Source organism: Schistocerca cancellata, chromosome 5 (genome assembly GCF_023864275.1).
Source record: "Schistocerca cancellata isolate TAMUIC-IGC-003103 chromosome 5, iqSchCanc2.1, whole genome shotgun sequence".
NCBI classification, from domain to species: Eukaryota; Metazoa; Arthropoda; class Insecta; order Orthoptera; family Acrididae; genus Schistocerca; species Schistocerca cancellata.
This window is the reverse complement of record NC_064630.1, coordinates 626170766-626183259: the sequence shown is the minus strand read 5'-3', so window position 1 is coordinate 626183259 and position 12494 is coordinate 626170766. Positions and strand designations below refer to the sequence as shown.

Below are 12494 nucleotides of genomic sequence, written 5' to 3'. Positions count from 1 at the left end.
TATTATATTATACTAGCTTAGCGCGTGCTGCTTTTTTTTATTTCTGTTTTTCTTTAATAGAATTCGTATGTTGTTACTCCCATTTCTCGTCTGTAGCTCTACACACTATAAAGGAGTGAGTTACCCTTTATAAAGCTGTCAGTCTTTGCATAGTTAAGGTGTTCCAACGGGCTTAATTTAATTTCATATAGCGGATTAATAAAAGAGAGAGACAAATCAGATAAGTGGTGCTATAGTTACTAGCGCTAGTCTTGCACCCATTACTGAATTTTCTCATCTCAGACGGATATTCCTGTACATGGAATGGCATTTAAACGACATATATAGTTTGTCATCAATAATGATTAGTTTATGTAGTAACTACAATAAAAATAGTTTTAGTGACATATATTACACCTAATGAAAAATTAATATATTAGAGATCTGTTTCTTGTTCTATGCATTTCTGACGCAGACGATTTTTCGTGGTACTCTTAAATAGCTTTCTCTGATTTACATAGTCCACAAATTGCAACATATTCTTAAGTTTTCAAGCCATAGATGCCTAGTCTTTTTTGAATGACCAATAATCGAGTTTCATAATCATCTGTTTTCATAAACCTTTTCATCTCCTTCTTCACCTGCTAAGGGTTCCAATTTCTAAAGCTATGAAACACATATTTAATTTCTAACAGAGGAGTCAAATTTCTTTCATCCACTATTTCACTCGCCTATGGGCTCAATTTGCCAACGGTCTTGCGCAGTGCTAACACTAGTTCCTGTCAGCTCACCGAAGTTAAGCACTGTCGGGCTGGGTAGCACTTGGGTGAGTGACCATCCGGTCAGCTGAGCGCTGTTCGCAACCAGGGTCCACTTAGCCCATGTGAGACAAACTGAGGAGCTACTTGATTGAGGAGTAGCGGCTCCGGTCTAGTAAACTGACATACGGTCAGGAGAGCGGTGTGTTGACTACATGCTCCTCCATATCCGCAGCAGTGACGTCTGTGGGGTGAGGATGACACGGCGGCCGGTCGGTACCGTTGGGCCGTCAAGGCCTGTTCGGGCGGAATGTGGTTTAGTTTTAGGGGTTGAATTTCCAAAAATGCTGAAACCTTTTTTTTTTTTTGTTCCTGACCGAGAAACCAAACACCAATTTTCGTAGTACTATCTTCAAAATTGCCCTAATAGCCCTCAGGAGTGGAATTTCCAAAAATTTCTTCGTAAACGATGCCTGCAGTATAAGATCAACAGCGTCTCCAAACGTCAAATTTCTATTCTTAGCGTTTTCGCTGGACGATGATGAGTCAGTTCGTCACGACATTTTCTCTTACATTTGGAGATATGCACAATAAGTAAAATTTCGTTATTTGTTATCTTTCCTGATGTTGTAGTTTTGGTGGCTAGTAGCGTAAATTACCATTCACCGTGGATGCAACACAGATGTCTATGGCGACACAAGGTTTTTCTCTTTCTTCATGAAGATGTGTTTAGTGAAGAACTGCGTTGAAAATCGACAAATTATCAGAATGTTGTGAGAGTACTGTTACGAATCAGCAGACACAGCGTGAGGCGACGGCGTAGAAGTTGCTAGAAACGTGGGAGGTGTTGTCTTAACGCAGAAAACGTCAGTGCGATAACTTTACAAAGCACCGGAATTGTCGATATGTAGAGCACAGTAGAATATAAATAGGCCGGCCCGTGAAGTATCAAAGAAAGCGCATGTTTTGCGATGTGAACGATTAACTGAACAAGGTGGCAAGCAGTAGTTTAGTAAATAAAGTTTCGTGCTGGAACGGCGTGTCTTATTACATTTGTATCTACTAATCTGCGTTAGAATTCTCACATGCTAACAGTGTAAGTGACTCAGATTCCCACTTGGACCTCATTAAGCCGTAGCTGTGTAAGTGGATTAACAGTTCAAAAGGGGTTCATTTAATACGGCGATATTTTGGAATCTTACATTATTATGCGTCTGTAGGAGATTACTGTGGTCCCCAGCTTCTATTGTATGATACGCGGAGAAAAGACACCAATGGCATTGAGTATGACTAAGATGTTTTTTCAAAGAAACAAAACTATTAAATTTTTCGATTAGAATTTAAAGAGAGGCGGAACACTAGCTGAACCGGAGAGAGGTATGTGAAGGACTTTGCCATCTTTCTCTTCAAGGAAGAGGTACGCCTAAATTAATTCAATGAAGACAGGAAACCATAAATGAACAGAAATTTCTCTGTTTCGTATACCGCTTCAGCATCGGGATGCACTGCGGAATACACTGAGGTGACAAAGACATTGAGTCGGACCTCCGTTTGCAGCAACTCTACGTGGCATTGAAAGTTCTCTGCAGAAGTACTGAGCCACGCTGCGTCCATAGCCGTCCATAACTGTGACAGTGTTGCCGGCTCAGGGTTTTGTGGGCGAACTGTCCTCTCCATTACGTCCCATTAATGTTCGATGGCATTCATATTGGGCGATCCGAGTGGCCAAATCCTTCTGTCGAACTGTCCACGATGTTCTTCAAACCAAGGGCGAACAACTGTGACCGAGTGACATGACGCATTGTCATGCACAAAAATTCGATCACTGTTTTGGAACATAAAGTCCACGAATGGCTGCAAATGGTCTCCAAGTGGCCGAATATAAGCATTGTCAGTCAACGATCGGTTCAGTTGGACCAGAGGACTGATTCCATTGCTGTAAACACGGCATATAGCATTATGGAGCCATTACCAGCTCGCGAGTGTCTTGTTGACAACTTAAGTTCTGGCTTCGTGGGGTCTGCGCCACTCTCGATCACTGCCATCAGTTCTTACGAACTGAAACCAGGACTCATCTGACCAGTCGTCTAGGATCCAACTGATATGATCACGAACACGGGGAAGGCACTGAAAGCGATATCGTGCTGTTAGAATGGCTGCAAATGGTCTCCAAGTGGCCGAATATAAGCATTGTCAGTCAACGATCGGTTCAGTTGGACCAGAGGACTGATTCCATTGCTGTAAACACGGCATATAGCATTATGGAGCTATTACCAGCTCGCGAGTGTCTTGTTGACAACTTAAGTTCTGGCTTCGTGGGGTCTGCGCCACTCTCGATCACTGCCATCAGTTCTTACGAACTGAAACCAGGACTCATCTGACCAGTCGTCTAGGATCCAACTGATATGATCACGAACACGGGGAAGGCACTGAAAGCGATATCGTGCTGTTGGAATGGCTGCAAATGGTCTCCAAGTGGCCGAATATAAGCATTGTCAATCAACGATCGGTTCAGTTGGACCAGAGGACTGATTCCATTGCTTTAAACACGGCATATAGCATTATGGAGCTATTACCAGCTCGCGAGTGTCTTGTTGACAACTTAAGTTCTGGCTTCGTGGGGTCTGCGCCACTCTCGATCACTGCCATCAGTTCTTACGAACTGAAACCAGGACTCATCTGACCAGTCGTCTAGGGTCCAACTGATATGATCAAGAACACGGGGAAGGCACTGAAAGCGATATCGTGCTGTTAGAAAGGCACTCGCGTCGATCGTCTGCTGTCATACACCATTAACGCCAAATTTCATAGCACTGTCCCAATGGATGCGTTCGACGTACATCCCACGTCGATTTCTGCTGTTAGTTCACGCCGTATTGCCTGTACTGACAACTCTACGCAAATCCCGCTGCCATCGGCCGCCAAGTGAAGGCCGTCGGCCACTGCGTTGTCAATTGTGAGAGGTAATACATAAAAATTTGACATTCTCGACACACTCATGACGCTTTGGATCTCAGGTTATTCAGTTTCCTAACAATTTACTAAATTAAATGTCTTATGCGTCTAGTTCCAACAACCATTCTGTGTTCGAAATCTGTTAGTCCCCATCTTGCAGCCATTATCACATCGGATACCTGACTCAAAAGTACAAATGACAGCCACGCCAATGCATTGCCCTCTTATAACTTGTTCATGCGATACTGCCGTCATCTATATACACTACTGGCCATTAAAATTGCTACACCACGATGATGACGTGCTACAGACGCGAAATTTAACCGACAGGAAGAAGATGCTGTGATATGCAAATGATTAGCTTTTCAGAGCATTCACACAAGGTTGGCGCCGGTGGCGACACCTACACAACGTGCTGACATGAGGTAAGTTTCCAACCGATTTCTCATACACAAACAGCGGTTGACCGGCGTTGTCTGGTGAAACGTTGTTGTGATGCCTCGTGTAAGGAGAAGAAATGCGTACCATCACGTTTCCGACTTTGGTAAACGTCGGATTGTAGCATATCGCGATTGCGGTTTATCGTATCGCGACATTGCTGCTCGCGTTGGTCGAGATCCAATGACTGTTAGCAGAAAATGGAATCGGTGGGTTCAGGAGGGTAATACGGAACGCCGTGCTGGATCCCAACGGCCTCGTATCACTAGCAGTAGAGATTACACGCATCTTATCCGCACGGCTGTATCGGATCATGCAGCCACGTCTCCATCCCTGAGTCAACAGATGTGGACGTTTGCAAGACAACAACCATCTGCACCAACAGTTCGACGACGTTTGCAGCAACATGGACTATCAGCTCGGAGACCATGGCTGCGGTTACCCTTGACGCTGCATCACAGACAGGAGCGCCTTCGATGGTGTACTCAACGACGAACCTGCGTGCACGAATGGCAAAACGTCATCTTTTCGGATGAATCTAGGTTCTGTTTACAGCACCATGATGGTCGCATCCGTGTTTGGCGACATCACGGTGAACTCACATTGGAAGCGTGTTTCGTCATCGCCATACTGGCGTATCACCCGGCGTGATGGTATGGGGTGCCATTGCTTACACGTCTCGGTCACCTACTGTTCGCATTGAAGGCACGTTGAACAGTGGACGTTACATATCAGATGTGTTACGACCCGTGGCTCTACCCTTCATTCGATCCCTGCGAAACCCTATATTTGAACAGGATAATGCACGACCGCATGTTGCAGGTCCTGTACGGGCCTTTCTGGATACAGAAAATGTTCGACTGCTGCCCTGGCCAGCACATTCTCCAGATCTCTCACCAATTGAAAACGTCTGGTCAATGTTGGCCGAGCAACTGGCTCGTCACAATACGCCAGTCACTACTCTTGATGAACTATGGTATCGTGTTGAAGCTGCATGGGCAGCTGTACCTGTACACCCCATCCATGCTCTGTTTGACTCAATGCCCAGGCGTATCAAGGCCGTTATTACGGCCAGAGGTGGTTGTTCTGGGTACTTTTTTCTCAGGATCTATGCCCCCAAATTGCGTGAAAATGTAATCACATGTCAGTTCTAGTGTAATATATTTGTCCAATGAATACCCGTTTATCATCTGCATTTCTTCTTGGTGTAGCAGTTTTAATGGCCAGTAGTGTATGTATCTGTATGTGTACATATCGCAGTCCCATGACCTTTGTCACCTCAGTGTAAAACTAGCTGATTTGGGGCAGGAAGCGGCAGCGGCCGCGTCACGGTAATGTCTGGTGCGGCCTTCACCTCGGCGGTGTGGCTGGCTGCCAGGCGGCGTGCCTCCGAGGCTCGTAAATCAGCATCAGTCAGTCCGCGCCTCGCAGCTGCCGCCTGCCGGCTTCCTGCGTCTGCCCAGGCGTGGAGGCGCGCTTCCTCAGCCGCCCACCCCGCGCCTGCACGCCGCCGCAGCGCCAGGGCCTCGCGCAGATGCGCCGCCTGGCCGCCAGAGTAATTCGCCACTGAATTGTTCTCACTCAGCTGTTTGATATTTACTAGGGGAGACTGTAGAGTCCTGCACGGTTAACACAGATTCCACAAGCACAGATCATGTGAAGCGCGTCTTGCTGTGCTCGCCCCCGCCTTCTGAAACTCCTGTCTGGCTGGACATGGGGATTGCATCCTTCTACCATCCTCCACACCTACAAATCCCTCATCTGTCCTATGTTATGCCAGCATTGCCTGGATCTCCACATCCACCTGCTTTTACAAGGCCCTCCAAATCCTCGAACGCCATGCGCTCCGCCTTGCCTTCCATATCCGCCTTCCTTCCCCCACACGGCTCCTATATGAACTCCCCTTCCCCTACCTCCTCCTGTTCCTCCAACATCTCCGCATCCTTTACATTGTCCGCAGGCTTGATCCCCCCCACCCACTGGTTTCCTTCTTTCTCTCCACCCCCGCCTGTTGCCCCGCCTCTATCGTTGTATCCCTCCCCTCTCCACCTCCACACCCTCCATCTCCTTCATCAGGGCAATTTCCAGCGTCTCCCCCTCCCGGATCACGAACTTCGCCGTGACATCTACTCTTCCTTCCAACTATAACCTGGCCTTGTCCCCCCCCCTCCCCAGGGCCCCCTTTTTCCTCTCCTCTCCTTCTCCCTGAGCGGATTTTCCTCCTCCCCCCCCTGAGACCCTGCACCCCATCCTTGCCTCTTTCCTTCCCACATCCCTCCTTCCCATCTCCCCCCTCTCTTCCCATCCCTCCCTCCCTTCTTCCGGTCTCCCTCATCTCCTTGCGCCTGGCAGATCCTCCGTTTTGATCATCGTCAGTGTGCCATGACAGTGTTATGTTTAGTGCTATTTCTCCTGTGGATCAAGAGGTGTGATTTTAATTGTGTGCTGCCTTGAGGTTCACTGTCAGTGTTTGTTATGTGCTACGCCATCCGTCGATACTTTTATGCTTCAGTCATACTGTGCCTTGTGTTCTTTTACTTGTCCCAGTGTGTGGTTTTTTGTGTGCGCTACTTTTTACGGTTTTTATCTCCATTTTACAGTCGACCCTTTTTATGTCTATTGCCTTCCATGATGTTCGCCCTTTTTTATATCTGTGTTCACCATATTTTCTCCTTTGTATATTTTTAAATGTCTTCTCTTGTTTATTCTATCTCTTTCGGCTTAAGAACAGCGCATATGCTCCTGCCAGCCCGCCCCGATGGGGAATTGAAATACAATAAAGGAAAAAAAAAAAAGAAAACTCGCCATTCGGTCAGTCTGGGTCAGTCTCTCGTCCCCAGCTTGCTAGTCTGTCTCTCGTCCACATTTGTTAGGCAATTAGTGTCTGTCTGTCGTTTGGGATGCTAGTATGTCTGCTGTTCAGATCAATCTTTAAAGCCGGCAAAATGAGAGTCTTTCCACTCCGCCAGTAAGAGAACTCAGCGAATGGTCGCCCGGTCAGGGCTTAGTTCCTGCATCTGAGTCTGCGCGTTAGACCGCCAGTCTGCTCGAGTTTGCTCAATCAATGGTCATTGGCGGTTGGATCGATCGGTTGGTCGGTCGCGCACTGAGACACAAGGTGACTGGTCCGTCTTAAGCGTCGGAGCATGTGAGGTCGCCACGTGAGTCCAGTGGGCCGCGGCGTATAGCGAGGGGTAGTGACTTCGCGGTCGACACGAGAGCAACAGGAGTCAACCCACGACATCAGTCTGGCCGGTGCGAGCTGTGACGCCGTGGGGAGAGCGATTTGGGGGTGCTGCGCCAGGTCTTCTCGAGAAATCGCAGTTTATTAGAAGTTAAGTGATTGGCCATATGTTGTTTGTTTCACTCTTGTTAAATTCTACTTGTTTTCTTGGTGAGGTCACCAGCCGTTTTGCTTTGGGGGTCGTCACACCATTCTTCTCCGTTTGCCCACCGGCGGGAAGGTGGTAGTTTATAAATTGCGTGGTCCGCTTTTCTCTTGTGGAGTAGGGGCAGGTTAGAGCAACCTGCGGTTCGGGTTGTTCGGTAATCTCCCTATCAATCTACCGTACATTAGTAGCTGCCTCTGTCATGTTTCTCGGATTTGGTTGTAGGTAGGCTGTTTATGTTTTCTTATTGGCAACGTTACGTAGCGCTCTGTATGAAAATCACTGGCTGTGCTGTGTGCAGTCTGTGGCTAGTTTGCATTGTTGACTGCCATTGTAGTGTTGGGCAGCTGGATGTGAACAGCGCGTAGCGTTGCGCAGTTGGAGGTGAGCCGCCAGCAGTGGTGGATGTGGGGAGAGAGATGGCGGAGTTTTGAAATTTTTAATACTGGATATCATGAACTGGTATATACATTATGACTTTTGAACACTATTGAGGTAAATACATTGTTTGTTCTCTATCAAAATCTTTCATTTGCTAATTATGCCTATCAGTAGTTAGTGCCTCCAGTAGTTTGAATCTTTTATTTAGCTGGCAGTAGTGGCGCTCGCTGTATTGCAGTAGTTCGAGTAACGAAGATTATTGTGAGGTAAGTGATTTGTGAAAGGTATAGGTTAATGTTAGTCAGGGACAATATTTTGTAGGGATTATTGAAAGTCAGATTGCGTTGCGCTAAAAAAAAAATATTGTGTGTCAGTTTAAGCACAGTCATGTATAATTTTTCTAAGGGGACGTTTCATGGTGTGTTATCGAATTTATTGCTTGGAGTGTAATGGCCGAATACCTGAAATATGTTTTGATCTTTGTAAACTTTGATATTATTGCCTATGATCTTGAGCGGCGGTATCTGTGTACTTTAGAGCATCTTAACTATTGTTTGGCCAACCTTGTAGAGTTTTATATAAGATTGCATTTCATGGGCTTTTATTTAAATGATCATTTTAGTATATAAAGTTGTCACCCTTTCATCACCGTGAGACTTTTCTTGGAAGTTAAAATCAAGTTGCAGCTTTGGTGGTAAGGTTAATATTTTAATTGTTAGTGTTTTGTACCATTTCTATCCCTCCTACGGGGTGTGCATAGTTGTGTGCTTGTCTAAATTGTTAAAACTCTTAGTTTAAAGTTATCTGGTGTGTTTCCGATTTGCACCAGATTAGTCTTTCAGAGGCTGTTGTGAGCGGTCGTAACTACTGCCGTGTCAAAAGGGAGCGGCAAAGTTCTCTGCCCGAAAGCTCATACAGTCAAAACTTGTTTCTTTCTGCCTCTGAATAAATTGTAACTTTGATATTTAGAGGGTGCTTTCTGATTATAATTTTAAATCTTTTTCTTTTAAAAATGCTCTTAGGCACTATTAAAGTTACTAAAATTCCCATTTGTTAAAAGGAATTTGGTTATGATTTCATCAGTTACTCCCTGGCAACTACTTCCATGCTTACATAGTGTGATTAAATGTGTTAATGTTCTTGATGAATCGCTAGTAAATAAAATAAATTCTTCAGAATATTCTTTGAAAATGAATCACGGTTCATTACGTTTATTGACTTTTGGAAAGCTTTAGCTACAGTGTAAGACCGCTGATAACCTCGCGCTTTATATGCAGTTCTCCTGTATGACAAAAGGCACAGAGGGACTATGATTTTGGTTTAACATCTCGTAACAAGCAGCATAAGCTCAGGTAGGAAGGAATGAGGAAGCATATCCTCTGTGTCCCTCCCGCAAGGAACCGTTCACGTATTTGCCTTAATAGATTTAAGAAAACAATGAAACCTGAATGAAGCTGGCAATGAGGGATACCCAGCATGATGAGACGGACTTAGCATTCCTCCCTATATGTCAGTCAACAAGCAACAGCAGCACCAGCAGCAGTGGGTGATATTTCCAATTTCGTTATCGCAATTTGACGCAGAGTGTTATTTCCCGTGGCAGTTTCTGACAGCATATTGCCTTCAATTCCCTCTTACAGTTTTTGACGATGTTTTACAATTTTGCCAATTTTCATCGCTTTTCAACAGGATGCGTAGAAATGTGGAGCTGTAAATGTTGAACATGTACCACCACAGTTCATGCTTTGCAAGCTCACCAGTGTATGATGGTATTTACAGTTTTGGGATAGTTTGTTGCTATTTTACCGATTCTCCCGAATAATTTGCCACTGCGCCATATCACTCTAAATTTCCGCTTTATCACCCATTTAACAAAATACGAACTTACAGAGTATAAGACTGTGAATGCGACTGAACTGAAGAATCTGAGCCAACAGAACCGATCACGACATCCTTAGTATGATATCGTCGACGTATGAGATAAATGAGTCCGACGTATCTCAAGTAAGAGTGATAACACTGTTGACGGTGTGGCCTGACGGACAACTTTCATAGTTTACCAGTTTTGTTCACAGATGGCATGATTGTAGATGGGAATTTCATATCTTTAGAAAATTGGTACGAAATACTTGGAAATGATCAGTTCTCGTGTTAAGACTGGAAGCTGACCCTGAAACCCAACGAACTTATTCCGTCAAAAAGATCTGCTAGCGTTTAATTACAAGGTTGTTAATCAATTACTGATGCCACAGTCATCAGGCTAGTATTAAATGTATCTGTCTGAAGGGAAGGCGAAACAATTACCACAGTCTAGCAAAAGAGAAGTAGATCGTAGATTCAGCTTTCTCCAAAGAATGGTATTCCCAATGCATCCATGAAGGACATCACCTACAATAGCCTCGTCTGGCCAATTGTTTAACGTTTTTCATCCGTCTGGGATTCTTATAAACATGTGCTAACGGAAGAGGTAGAGAAGACAGGAAGTTAAGTTATGCGATTTGTCATGGGATTGTTTAGAAAGAACGGGTGCATCACAGATATGCTTAAGAGACACTAGAAAACACACTACCAGAAAGATTTTGCATGTTGTGAAAATCTTGCTCCATTAGGTAAGAGAGCCCATGTCCAATTCTCCCTCCAACAAACATAATATGTAATGAAACTTCCTAGCAGATTATGGCAATATGACCAACCATGATGATAAAACTATGATAATTGCAATTTGATTAGAGGGCTACGAACAGTTTTCGTTCTCATATACAAATTAAGAATGAAATCGGAAATGGGGGTGGGGTTTGGGGGGGGGGCAGGATCAATATGGCTTGCAATGTGTCCTCTGCCAGACACGGAAGGGTAAAATGGTGCAGTTATTAAGTTGCTCTATTCACATCCAAGGAAGGATGACGGTAGTGGAACTGTTTGGGTTCTAGGAGAAAGGGTCCTCTGTTTTCCTTTAGTAAACAAACTGGCCATTAGCCTACTTATGTAAACAAACCATTTTTTTATGAACCTAACGCAAACAAAATGCTCACTTGCAGTCCTAGTTTTGACATAAAAGTCATATTTTTATAGTACCATGTCATATTGTAAAAAATAAAAAATTATTTATGGATAAACCAATATTTCAGACATGGTTACAAAGGCCTTCTTCTGGGTCAACTGGTGTGCTCTCAGTTTTCTTTAAACAAGTGTTACTTAATCGACAAATGCTTTTACCAAAGCCCATAACTGTTATTGTCCGTCCCGATAGCTGAGTGGTCAGCGTGACGGATTGCCGTCCTACGGGCCCAGGTTCGATTCCCGGCTGGGTCGGAGATTTTCTCCGCTCCGCACAGGGGCTGTGTATTGTGTTGTCTTCATCATCATTTCATCCCCAGCCGGCGCCCAATGTGAATGTAATAAGACCTGCACCAAGGCGGTCGGACCTACCCCGCAAGGCGCCTCCCGGCGAATGACGCCAAACGCTCATTTCCATTTCCATAACTTTATTTGAATTATAATAATTTATGACCTAAAAAAGCCTCCCAAGCTATGTTTATGCGAGTCTAACCTTAATAATCACAATTAATGATCCAAAATGGCGACCTCTCATCCCCCACACGTATAGTGTACTCCTATTTGTGCTCCACCACCACCGCAACCACCGCCTCACCCAACCCCGCCCCCCCCCCCCCCACCACCACCACCCTTCGGAGCACCCAGCATCATGATACAGACTCAGCACATGTGTTCTGTATGTCAGTCGATCATCAACAACAGCAGCTAACATTTCCAATTTCGTTTTCGCTGTTCGCAATGGCATTTTCTGAAGGCATACTGTCTTCAATCACCATTTACAGTTTTTAGGCAATTTGTTACCATTTTGCATATTTTCTTCCACTTTTAAAGAAGACATGTGTAGATAAGTAATTGTAAGTGTTTAACATCTCCCACAATGGTGCATGCCTTCCAGGCCCACCGATGTATGAGGTTATTTACAATTTCAGGGCGATTTGTTGTTCTTTCATCAATTTTCTCCCACTTTTCTTGATCGTCATCCGAAGACACGTGTAAATACAAGTATGAAATTTTAAACAATTAGCAAAGAGTGATATATTAACAAATCCAGCGATATCTCACTTATTTAACAGCAAATACACTCCTACCATCTATCTTCTGCAAGCACACCAATGCATGACCTTGCTATGCTTTTTACGACTTTGGGGTAATTTTTCTTATTTTCCGCCAGTATTCCGCAAAAACCCGCCTTTTCATCGAAAGACATGTGAATAAGAGGCTATAAATGTTTAAAATTACTACAGTGCGATATTTTCACAAATTACGCCGATATCCCACATTAAGCAACTTCCACAACGTATTACATAATAATAGACTCTTGCTAGCAACGAGTATACATTTCACTGTAAGGAACTTATTTCTCCATTAGTAGTGTACTAAAATGAATGATACACTATCAGGCCATCTAGGAGGAGTCTGACATTATAATATTATAGTATATAACGGCGGGAAATCCTTGTATGTCCACACACAATATAGCCATAAAACACCCTGTAACAATTTATCACATTTGTGCCACTATCACTGGGGCAGGGAG

General features: G+C 44.5%; 1 protein-coding gene across 1 annotated transcript in view; it reads right to left on the bottom strand.

The window, feature by feature from the left end:
• Nucleotides 1-12494, bottom strand: part of LOC126188875 (ras-related and estrogen-regulated growth inhibitor) — a 381204-nt gene that overhangs the window by 331949 nt on the left and 36761 nt on the right. The gene's annotated exons all lie outside the window — the stretch shown is intronic.